Genomic DNA, 12,500 nt, shown 5'->3' with positions numbered 1-12,500 from the left:
TCCCCTCAATTTTAGCTAATTAGCTAACCTTATACTGCATCTATAATACATCTGGTGACATCAAAGTGATGACAAAGGGTTTTCCTACTAATCATTTACCTCATTTTGAAAGTCATTTTTATTTCCAAGCCACTAAATGCAGTTTTGATTAAATCTTCATCAGCTCTCATTGACGATGCATCGAGTAGAATGCTCAGTCGGGCATCAGTCCAAAACAATATTGTGACCAAACATACAAACCATGAACAGCTAACCTGTATAGGTCACTATAGCTGTTCTGTAGTTGAATAATGTATGGAGTTGGTTGTCTTGTCACTCTGGTAGTACTGTGTGGATGTGGCTGGCTTTCTTGTCAATATATATGTGTTAGTTCTGGGTGGCTTTCTTGTCAATATATAAATGTGTTAGTTCAGGGTGGCTTTTTTGTCAATAGATAAATGTGTTAGTTCTGGGTGACTTTCTTGTCAATATATATGTTTTAGTTCTGGGTGGCTTTCTTGTCAATATATATATGTGTTAGTTCTGGGTGGCTTTATTGGCAATATATATGTGTTAGTTCTGGCTGGCTTGTCTAGCTAGTCTGTAGCCTATAGATTGGCTGTCGGGCTAAATCCATTTTGAATTCAATCCTTTTTTGACAGCATCCCTTTTGATTTATACTAAACCATCTGTACATGTTTTCCTGGTGGAAAAGGGGTCAGAATGTGACTTTGTGGACCTGAATGTTAAACCGTCCAAGAGATCAAGGTGCTCCGAGTCGACCCATTTAGCATACGGCACCATACCATCGCTGTCACAGATAAACGGTTGAGTTTGATACCATTTAAAAGCTATCAAACATTGTTAAACTATTTTATTATACCTTTAAAGAAAATGATACACTTTTTAATGTTTAAACCTTTAACCTCAAATGTCTAAAAACATCAATTATGTAAAAAATATATATATATTTTTTTGTCATATTCGCATATGTTGTAGCTATTTGACGTTGATGTTTTTGTGTCGTGCCCACGATCGGATGAGACACAACATGCTCTTGAATACAGGGAGGAGGTCTCATTTCAACCGTAGAAATATAAATCATAGAATGGGTCTATCCCTTCAGGCCACTAGTTGGTACACCATTGACATTTACATTTAATGAACATGTTTTACATTCTAATTAATACCACAAAGATGACCTGCCTGTCCACCCACTGTCAAATGTCAACTTAAAAGGTCATGTCTATTCTAGTATCTGAATTTCTATGAGTACAATAGGTTTTCTATCGGAGGACTGACAGTATCATTTAAAACAACAGATGTTCCCATTCAAGTCAACATTCTCTGATGTGTGGACCTCCAATCTTCTCTGTGGTACAATTTGAAAGGTTCAGATTTCAATTGTATTCCCTTTTTTAGTACATTTAACAGCTTAAACATGACACTCACACTGTATTCAAGTGCCTACTAAGTATAACCTCCACATGTGGTGCATATTGAAGCCATCAGATAAGCTGTATCCTGTGCTTTGTGGTGAGTGTGAGCCTGTGAAGTCAGCAGCTCGCTGGCTGTGAAGTTTGAAATGATTTGATCCGGAGGAGACGAGTGAGTGAGAGGAAGTGGATTAAAATGAATAATAAGATCACGGAGAGGACAGGAAGGGGAAAGTGGAGGAGGTGCTGGAACGCAATGCCGCAACCTAAAATAACCAAATCCTCCTCAGTGAGAGAGAGAGGAGTGCTTATCACGCCACTCCAGAGGAGTGATGGGAGACGAAGGGGCCTGTGGCCCTGTGTTAGTTATTCAACCAGAACTGAGCTCTCTACTCTTATGGGATTCACTTTTTCAGACACATAATGAATCCAAACTGAAAATCCTGGCATCCTGCTATGGAAGAGTACCATAACCTGTGTTGTTCTGTACAGCAGTTTACTCCTATACTGAACCTGTGTTGTTCTATACAACAGTTTACTCCTATACTGAACCTGTGTTGTTCTATACAACAGTTTACTCCTATACTGAACCTGTGTTGTTCTATACAACAGTTTACTCCTATACTAAACCTGTGTTGTTCTATACAACAGTTTACTCCTATACTGAACCTGTGTTGTTCTGTACAGCTGTTTACTCCTATACTGAACCTGTGTTCTTCTGTACAGCAGTTTACTCCTATACTGAACCTGTGTTGTTCTGTACAGCAGTTTATTCCTATACTGAACCTGTGTTGTTCTGTACAACAGGTTACTTCTATACTGAACATGTGTTGTTCTGTACAGCAGTTTACTCCTATACTGAACCTGTGTTGTTCTGTACAACAGTTTACTCCTATCCTGAACCTGTGTCCAACACAACAGTTTACTCCTATCCTGAACCTGTGTCCAACACAACAGTTTACTCCTATCCTGAACCTGTGTTGTTCTGTACAGCAGGTTACTCCTATACTGAACCTGTGTTGTTCTGTACAGCAGTTTACTCCTATACTGAACCTGTGTTGTTCTGTACAGCAGTTTACTCCTATACTGAACCTGTGTTGTTCTGTACAGCAGTTTACTCCTATACTGAACCTGTGTTGTTCTGTACAGCAGTTTACTCCTATACTGAACCTGTGTTGTTCTGTACAGCAGTTTACTCCTATACTGAACCTGTGTTGTTCTGTACAACAGTTTACTCCTATACTGAACCTGTGTTGTTCTGTACAGCAGTTTACTCCTATACTGAACCTGTGTTGTTCTGTACAGCAGTTTACTCCTATACTGAACCTGTGTTGTTCTGTACAGCAGTTTACTCCTATACTGAACCTGTGTTGTTCTGCACAGCAGTTTACTCCTATACTGAACCTGTGTTGTTCTGTACAGCAGTTTACTCCTATACTGAACCTGTGTTGTTCTGTACAGCAGTTTACTCCTATACTGAACCTGTGTTGTTCTGTACATCAGTTTACTCCTATACTGAACCTGTGTTGTTCTGTACAGCAGTTTACTCCTATACTGAACCTGTGTTGTTCTGTACAACAGTTTACTCCTATACTGAACATGTGTGCTTCTATGGAGAATTCAAATTCAAATTATTGTGTTAGCCCTGTCCTGTCAACACTTAGCCAAGTCTGAGACGTTATCCTTCTTCCACAGTCAGGACTAGATCAGAGAGGTTGGTAGTAGACCAGGACCTGACTATAGAGAAGTCATCATTAACTACAGGACTATAGAGAAGTCATGATTAACTACCTGACTATAGAGAAGTCATTATTAACTACCTGACTATAGAGAAGTCATTATTAACTAGACAGACAGGTAGAGCTCTGTCATACAGACAGATCAGACAGGTTGACCTCTGTCATACAGACAAATCAGATCAGACAGGTTGACCTCTGTCATACAGACAGATCAGACAGGTTGGCAGGTGCAGGCCCTGGGTTAACTTCTAGCCTCAGTTGAATCTACTGGTGCCTGGTGTGAGACCTCTGAGACTGGCTATATGACAGAAGTATAAAGACCCCTGAGACTGGCTATATGACAGAAGTATAAAGACCTCTGAGACTGGCTATATGACAGAAGTATAAAGACCTCTGAGACTGGCTATATGACAGAAGTATAAAGAGGGTCTCTATAGAGGGTTAGGAGAGACAGGAGGGGTTGGAGAGACAGGAGGGGTTGGAGAGACAGGATGGCTAGTAGAGACAGAAGTGTTAGGAGGGTTAGGAGAGACAGGAGGGTTAGGAGAGACAGGAGGGTTAGGAGAGACAGGAGGGTTAGGAGAGACAGGAAGGTTAGGAGAGACAGGAGGGTTAGGAGAGACAGGAGGGTTAGGAGAGACAGGAGGGGTAGTAGAGACAGGAAGGTTAGGAGAGACAGGAGGATTAGGAGAGACAGGAAGGTTAGGAGAGACAGGAAGGTTAGGAGAGACACAAGGGTTAGGAGGGTTAGAAGAGACAGGAGGGGTTGGAGAGACAGGAGGGGTTGGAGAGACAGGAGGGGTAGTAGAGACAGGAGGGTTAGTAGAGACAGGAGGGGTTGGAGAGACAGGAGGGTTAGGAGAGACAGGAGGGTTAGGAGAGACAGGAGGGTTAGGAGAGACAGGAGGGGTTGGAGAGACAGGAGGGGTAGAAGGGTTAGGAGAGACAGGAGTGTTAGGAGAGACAGGAGGGTTAGGAGAGACAGGATGGTTAGTAGAGACAGGAGGGGTAGTAGAGACAGGAGGGGTTGGAGAGACAGGAAGGTTAAGAGAGACAGGAAGGTTAGGAGAGACAGGATGGGTAGTAGAGACAGGAGGGATAGGAGAGACAGGAGGGGTTGGAGAGACAGGAGGGGTAGTAGAGACAGGAGGGGTAGTAGAGACAGGAGGGTTAGGAGAGACAGGAGGGACAGGAGGGTTAGGAGAGACTGGGGTTAGGAGGGATAGGAGAGACAGGAGGGTTAGGAGGGGTAACAGTCTGATGTTACTGTATTCATAGGCTGCACCTCCATCACTCGTTCACGTCGTTGCCATGGTTATCAGCGTTCTCCAGATGCCCCAGCCTATTGATGTCTGTCTGATGCTTAATGACAAGTCTTTCTGATTGGTGGTTAATGACTGTTTAGTCAAATGTAGACTACAGTGGCCTGGAAATACGATGACATGGCTGAAGTAGACAACATCTCCATTATGAAGTGGTGAAGTTTACTTTAGAGAGATGGCAATGTTGTCATGATCTATCTGGCAATGTTGTCATGATCTATCTGGCAATGTTGTCATGATCTATCTGGCAATGTTGTCATGATCTATCTGGCAATGTTGTCATGATCTATCTGGCAATGTTGTCATGATCTATCTGGCAATGTTGTCATGATCTATCTGGCAATGTTGTCATGATCTATCTGGCAATGTTGTCATGATCTAGCTGGCAATGTTGTCATGATCTATCTGGCAATGTTGTCATGATCTATCTGGCAATGTTGTCATGATCTATCTGGCAATGTTGTCATGAGCTATCTGGCAATGTTGTCATGATCTAGCTGGCAATGTTGTCATGATCTATCTGGCAATGTTGTCATGATCTATCTGGCAATGTTGTCATGATCTATCTGGCAATGTTGTCATGATCTATCTGGCAATGTTGTCATGAGCTATCTGGCAATGTTGTCATGAGCTATCTGGCAATGTTGTCATGAGCTATCTGGCAATGTTGTCATGAGCTATCTGGCAATGTTGTCATGAGCTATCTGGCAATGTTGTCATGAGCTATCTGGCAATGTTGTCATGAGCTATCTGGCAATGTTGTCATGATCTATCTGGCAATGTTGTCATGATCTATCTGGCAATGTTGTCATGATCTATCTGGCAATGTTGTCATGATCTATCTAGCAATGTTATGCTAGCTAACGATAGCTAGTAAAAATGCCGGTGCTCTCCCCTCAATCTTAGCTAGCTAGCACAAGTTATGCTGTTTCTAAAGTCAATCTGGCGACATCACAATGATGACAAAGGCTTGACCTGCTCATTATGTTCCTCCTTTTGAAATGTCATGATGTTTCCAAGCCACGGTAATTAACTTTAGACTACATCTTCATCAGCAGCCAGAGACTCTGCTGAGCATCAGTCCTGCAACAAAGGTTCAAAACAACATCGTGATGAATCATGCAACCCATGAATAGGGTCTCCAGGCAATAGAATCAAATAGAATAGAAGAATAGAATCATATTATAATATTATAGAATAATAGAATAGAATAATATTATAATATTATAGAATAATAGAATAATATTATAATATTATAGAATCATATAATAATATTATAGAATACTAGAATCATATAATAATAGAATAATAGAATAGAATAATAGAATAGAATAATAGAATAATAGAATAGAATAATAGAATAGAATAATATAATAATATAATAGAAGAATAGAAGAATAGAATAATATTATAGAATACTAGAATCATAGAATAATATAATAGAATAATAAAATAGAATAATAGAATCAAAGAATATAATATAATAATACAATATAATAGATTAATAGAATAGAATAGAATAGAATAATATAGTATTATAATAGATTAATAGAATATAAGAATAGAATAGAATAGAATAATATAGTATAATATAATAGAATAATAGAATAAAAAACAGAATAATATAACATAATAGCAGAATAATATAACAAAATAATATGATATAATAATAATAGTAATAATAACTAATAGAATAGATCTTTATTATCCCTAACAGGTGAAATGTATCTTCAGTGCCTGTGACAGTACCCAACCCCTCTCGTTTCCTCCACTATGCTGTGACAGTACCCAACCCCTCTCGTTTCCTCCACTATGCTGTGACAGTACCCAACCCCTCTCGTTTCCTCCACTATGCTGTGACAGTACCCAACCCCTCTCGTTTCCTCCACTATGCTGTGACAGTACCCAACCCCTCTCGTTTCCTCCACTATGCTGTGACAGTACCCAACCCCTCTCGTTTCCTCCACTATGCTGTGACAGTACCCAACCCCTCTCGTTTCCTCCACTATGCTGTGACAGTACCCAACCCCTCTCGTTTCCTCCACTATGCTGTGACAGTACCCAACCACTCTCGTTTCCTCCACTATGCTGTGACAGTACCCAACCCCTCTCGTTTCCTCCACTATGCTGTGACAGTACCCAACCCCTCTCGTTTCCTCCACTATGCTGTGACAGTACCCAACCCCTCTCGTTTCCTCCACTATGCTGTGACAGTACCCAACCCCTCTCGTTTCCTCCACTATGCTGTGACAGTACCCAACCCCTCTCGTTTCCTCCACTATGCTGTGACAGTACCCAACCCCTCTCGTTTCCTCCACTATGCTGTGACAGTACCCAACCCCTCTCGTTTCCTCCACTATGCTGTGACAGTACCCAACCCCTCTCGTTTCCTCCACTATGCTGTGACAGTACCCAACCCCTCTCGTTTCCTCCACTATGCTGTGACAGTACCCAACCCCTCTCGTTTCCTCCACTATGCTGTGACAGTACCCAACCCCTCTCGTTTCCTCCACTATGCTGTGACAGTACCCAACCCCTCTCGTTTCCTCCACTATGCTGTGACAGTACCCAACCCCTCTCGTTTCCTCCACTATGCTGTGACAGTACCCAACCCCTCTCGTTCCTCCACTATGCTGTGACAGTACCCAACCCCTCTCGTTTCCTCCACTATGCTGTGACAGTACCCAACCACTCTCGTTTCCTCCACTATGCTGTGACAGTACCCAACCCCTCTCGTTCCTCCACTATGCTGTGACAGTACCCAACCCCTCTCGTTTCCTCCACTATGCTGTGACAGTACCCAACCCCTCTCGTTTCCTCCACTATGCTGTGACAGTACCCAACCCCTCTCGTTTCCTCCACTATGCTGTGACAGTACCCAACCCCTCTCGTTTCCTCCACTATGCTGTGACAGTACCCAACCCCTCTCGTTTCCTCCACTATGCTGTGACAGTACCCAACCCCTCTCGTTTCCTCCACTATGCTGTGACAGTACCCAACCCCTCTCGTTTCCTCCACTATGCTGTGAGCAGTACCCAACTCCTCTCGTTTCCTCCACTATGCTGTGACAGTACCCAACCACTCTCGTTTCCTCCACTATGCTGTGAGCAGTACCCAACCCCTCTCGTTTCCTCCACTATGCTGTGACAATACCCAACCCCTCTCGTTTCCTCCACTATGCTGTGACAGTACCCAACCCCTCTCGTTTCCTCCACTATGCTGTGACAGTACCCAACCCCTCTCGTTTCCTCCACTATGCTGTGACAGTACCCAACCCCTCTCGTTTCCTCCACTATGCTGTGACAGTACCCAACCCCTCTCGTTTCCTCCACTATGCTGTGACAATACCCAACTCCTCTCGTTTCCTCCACTATGCTGTGACAGTACCCAACCCCTCTCGTTTCCTCCACTATGCTGTGACAGTACCCAACCCCTCTCGTTTCCTCCACTATGCTGTGACAGTACCCAACCCCTCTCGTTTCCTCCACTATGCTGTGACAGTACCCAACCCCTCTCGTTTCCTCCACTATGCTGTGACAGTACCCAACTCCTCTCGTTTCCTCCACTATGCTGTGACAGTACCCAACCCCTCTCGTTTCCTCCACTATGCTGTGACAGTACCCAACCCCTCTCGTTTCCTCCACTATGCTGTGACAGTACCCAACCCCTCTCGTTTCCTCCACTATGCTGTGACAGTACCCAACTCCTCTCGTTTCCTCCACTATGCTGTGACAGTACCCAACCCCTCTCGTTTCCTCCACTATGCTGTGACAGTACCCAACTCCTCTCGTTTCCTCCACTATGCTGTGACAGTACCCAACCCCTCTCGTTTCCTCCACTATGCAGTGACAGTACCCAACCCCTCTCGTTTCCTCCACTATGCTGTGACAGTACCCAACCCCTCTCGTTTCCTCCACTATGCTGTGACAGTACCCAACCCCTCTCGTTTCCTCCACTATGCTGTGACAGTACCCAACCCCTCTCGTTTCCTCCACTATGCTGTGACAGTACCCAACCCCTCTCGTTTCCTCCACTATGCTGTGACAATACCCAACTCCTCTCGTTTCCTCCACTATGCTGTGAGCAGTGATCTCCCGTGGAGGTTGGATTTGTTTCAGTGCAGGAGACTTTTCTCACCTCCTCCCTGCCAGTCGATGCTCTCAGTGTTTCCCATTCACACGATGTAGACATTCTGACTCCGTAACGTGTTAGGGTCAGATACAGGGTCGCTGTGACCCTCACTCACCCCTCTCCACTGGACACACACTGGTTGAATCAACGTCGTTTCCACATCATCACGTCATGACAGTGTCGTTTCCCAATGAGGTTGAAGCAACGTGGAATAAATGTTGAATTGACGTCAGTGAGTCATGTTGGAACCCGTACACACACACACACCCACACTCCACACATCACACACACACACACACACACATAACACATCACACACACATAACACATCACACACACACACACATCACACACACGCACACATCACACACACGCACACATCACACACACACTCACACACACACGCACACATCACACACACACACACGCACACATCACACACACACACACACACACACATAACACATCACACCACACATCACACTACTTAGTAGCAATGGATTCCTTAGTGTTGATATAACTGTGTTCTACAGTACAGAACACCTCTGTTCAGCCTGTTTATGATCAAACCAGAGAAAGAGCTCGCCTGTAGGTCAGCCAGCAAACTGCACCCAGTTAGCATTGTTTATTTCTTTATTTTACCTTTATTTAACTAGGCAAGTCAGTTAAGAACAAATTCTTATTTACAATGACGGCCTACTCCCAATCATGGCTGGTTGTGCTACAGCCTGGAATCGAACCAGTCTGTAGTGACTCCTCTAGCACTGAGGAGCCCAGTCTACTGACTGACTGGGCTACTCGGTAGCCCAGTCAGCCAGCCAGTCAGTCAGCCTGTCAGCCAGTAAGCCAGCCAGTCAGTCAGCCTGTCAGCCAGTAAGCCAGCCAGCCAGTCAGTCAGTCAGCCAGTAAGCCAGCCAGTCAGTCAGCCTGTCAGCCAGCCAGCCAGGCAGTAAGCCAGCCAGTCAGTAAGCCAGCCAGTAAGCCAGCCAGTCAGTCAGCCAGTCAGCCAGCCAGCCAGCCAGCCAGTCAGCCAGTAAGCCAGCCAGCCAGCCAGGCAGTAAGCCAGCCAGTAAGCCAGCCAGTAAGTCAGTCTGCCAGTCAGTAACACCCAGTAACAGGGTATGTCTCTGTCCAATCCTAACCTCCTCTTCTATCAGCCAGTGTGCAGTGTGTTCCCAGGTAAATGTCCTCGTTATTGCAGTGTGTTCCCAGGTAAATGTCCTCGTTATTGCAGTGTGTTCCCAGGTAAATGTCCTCGTTATTGCAGTGTGTTCCCAGGTAAATGTCCTCGTTATTGCAGTGTGTTCCCAGGTAAATGTCCTCGTTATTGCAGTGTGTTCCCAGGTAAATGTCCTCGTTATTGCAGAGTGTTCCCAGGTAAATGTCCTCGTTATTGCAGTGTGTTCCCAGTTAAATGTCCGTGTTATTGTAGTGTATTCCCAGGTAAATGTCCTCGTTATTGCAGTGTGTTCCCAGGTAAATGTCCTTGTTATGACAGTGTGTTCCCAGGTAAATGTCCTCGTTATTGCAGTGTGTTCCCAGTTAAATGTCCTCGTTATTGCAGTGTGTTCCCAGGTAAATGTCCTCGTTATTGCAGTGTGTTCCCAGGTAAATGTCCTCGTTATTGCAGTGGTTTTCTGGGTAAATGTCCTCGTTATTGCAGTGTGTTCCCAGGTAAATGTCCTCGTTATTGCAGTGCGTGCTGATTTACAGAGTTCCATTTCATCCAGGACGTTGTGAGACTTTATTGTCTCTTTATGACAGAGGAATAACAGGTGTTCATACTGACAGTGTGTAAATCTCCCTGGACCCCGGAATCAGCTGCTGGGTGGGCAGGTGAGGCTGTGAGCACTTGGATTTAATTCACACAGACTGCCTTCCTCCTCGCCACAGGGGTGTTTGTTCACGCGAACACACACACGCGAACACACACACAGACACATACAAAATACACACACACACAGACACACACACACAGACACATACAAAATACACACAGACACACACACACACACACACAGACACACACATACAAAACACACACACACACACACATACTCTGCCCTCCCACCACCTCCGTCAGCAACTCTGAAGCCCTGCTCTGATCAAGGTCACCATGGCAACCACCTCCACGTTGCTCAGAGTGTGTGTGTGTGTGTGTGTGTGTGTGTGTGTGTGTGTGTGTGTGTGTGTGTCTGTGTGTGTGTGTGTGTGTGTGTGTGTGTGTGTGTGTCTGTGTGTGTGTGTGTGTGTCTGTGTGTGTGTGTGTGTGTGTGCGTCTGGCACCTCGTCCCTCTCTTCTTTAAAGTGTGAACCTCTGGTAGAAAGGGGGGGGGGGGATGTCTCTCTCTCTCTTCTCTTTCTCTCAGTTCAATTTCAATATCAGTTTAAGGGCTTTATTCACATGGGAAACATATAGCAAGTGGGAAAAAAGCAAGAGATATAATAAATAGATAATAAACAAAAGTGAAATAAACAATAAAAATGAACAGTAAACATTACACATACAGAAGTTTCAAAACAATAAAGACATTACAAATGTCATATTATATATATATATACAAATATGGGTTGTATTTACAATGGTGTTTGTTCTTCACTGGTTGCCCTTTTCTCGTGGCAACAGGTCACACATCTTGCTGCTGTGATGTCACACTGTGGTATTTCACCCAGTAGATATGGGAGTTTTTCAAAATATGTTGTTTTTTTCGAATTCATTGTGGATCTCTGTAATCTGAGGGAAATATGTCTCTCTAATATGGTCATACATTAGGAAGTGCAGCTCAGTTTCCACCTCATTTTGTGGGCAGTGTCTCTCTCTCCCCCCTGCCCTCCCTTCTTTAAAGCGTGAGCCCCCTCTGGTGGCAAGGTGGGGGGTTGGCTCGCTCTCTTGCTCCTCTTCCCGCTCTCATCGTCTCTCTCACCCTCTCTCTCTCACCCTCTCTCTCTCTCTCTCACCCTCTCTCACCCTCTCTCTCTGTCTCTCTCTTTCTCTCTCACTCTCTTTCTCTCCCTCTACCCTGTCTCTCGGTCTCTCTCTCTTTCTCTCTCTCTCTCTCTCTTTCTCTCACCCTCTCTTTCTCTCTCTCTCTCTTTCTCTCACCCTCTCTTTCTCTCTCTCTCTCTTTCTCTCACCCTCTTTCTCTCACCCTCTTTCTCTCACTCTCTCTTTCTCTCACCCTCTCTTTCTCTCACCCTCTCTCTCTCTCACTCACCCTCTCTCTCTCTCACTCACCCTCTCTCTCTCCCTCTCTCTCTCCCTCTCTCACCCTCTCTCTTTCTCTCCCTCTACCCTGTCTCACTCTCTCTGGGGACATGTTCCTCACAAGCTACATTTTGTGGCTAAACGTTGATCCAAAACCATCTTTCTAAGCCGTTTTACATCAAAGGAGGACAGTTATAGAACAGCTGCTGTTAGTCTTTTCTCTCTTCCTTCAATAGAAACGGGGACTTGGTTTTGTCTGTAGCCTGGTGTCATCACTTTGTAGAGCCTGGAGGTGTAGTCTGGTGTCATCACTTTGTAGAGCCTGGAGGTGTAGTCTGGGAACAAGGCCTGGTGTCAAATCAAATCAAATTTATTTATATAGCCCTTCGTACATCAGCTGATATCTCAAAGTGCTGTACAGAAACCCAGCCTAAAACCCCAAACAGCAAGCAATGCAGGTGGAGAAGCACAGTGGCTAGGAAAAACTCCCTAGAAAGGCCAATACCTAGGAAGAAACCTGTCATCACAAAGTGTCATCACTTTGTAGAGCCTGGAGGTGTAGTCTGGGAACAAGGCCTGGTGTCATCACTTTGTAGAGCCTGGAGGTGTAGTCTGGGAACAAGGCCTGGTGTCATCACTTTGTAGAGCCTGGAGGTGTAGTCTGGGAACAAGGCCTGGTGTCATCACT

At 44.7% G+C, this 12,500-nt stretch overlaps 1 protein-coding gene across 1 annotated transcript in view; it reads left to right on the top strand.

Annotated features, from left to right (window-relative positions):
* Positions 1-12,500, top strand: part of grip1 (glutamate receptor interacting protein 1) — a 253,128-nt gene that overhangs the window by 616 nt on the left and 240,012 nt on the right.

The sequence above is a fragment of the Oncorhynchus kisutch genome, unplaced genomic scaffold (genome assembly GCF_002021735.2).
Source record: "Oncorhynchus kisutch isolate 150728-3 unplaced genomic scaffold, Okis_V2 Okis09a-Okis19a_hom, whole genome shotgun sequence".
In the NCBI taxonomy this organism is placed as follows: Eukaryota; Metazoa; Chordata; class Actinopteri; order Salmoniformes; family Salmonidae; genus Oncorhynchus; species Oncorhynchus kisutch.
This window is presented reverse-complemented; position numbering and strand designations above follow the sequence as displayed.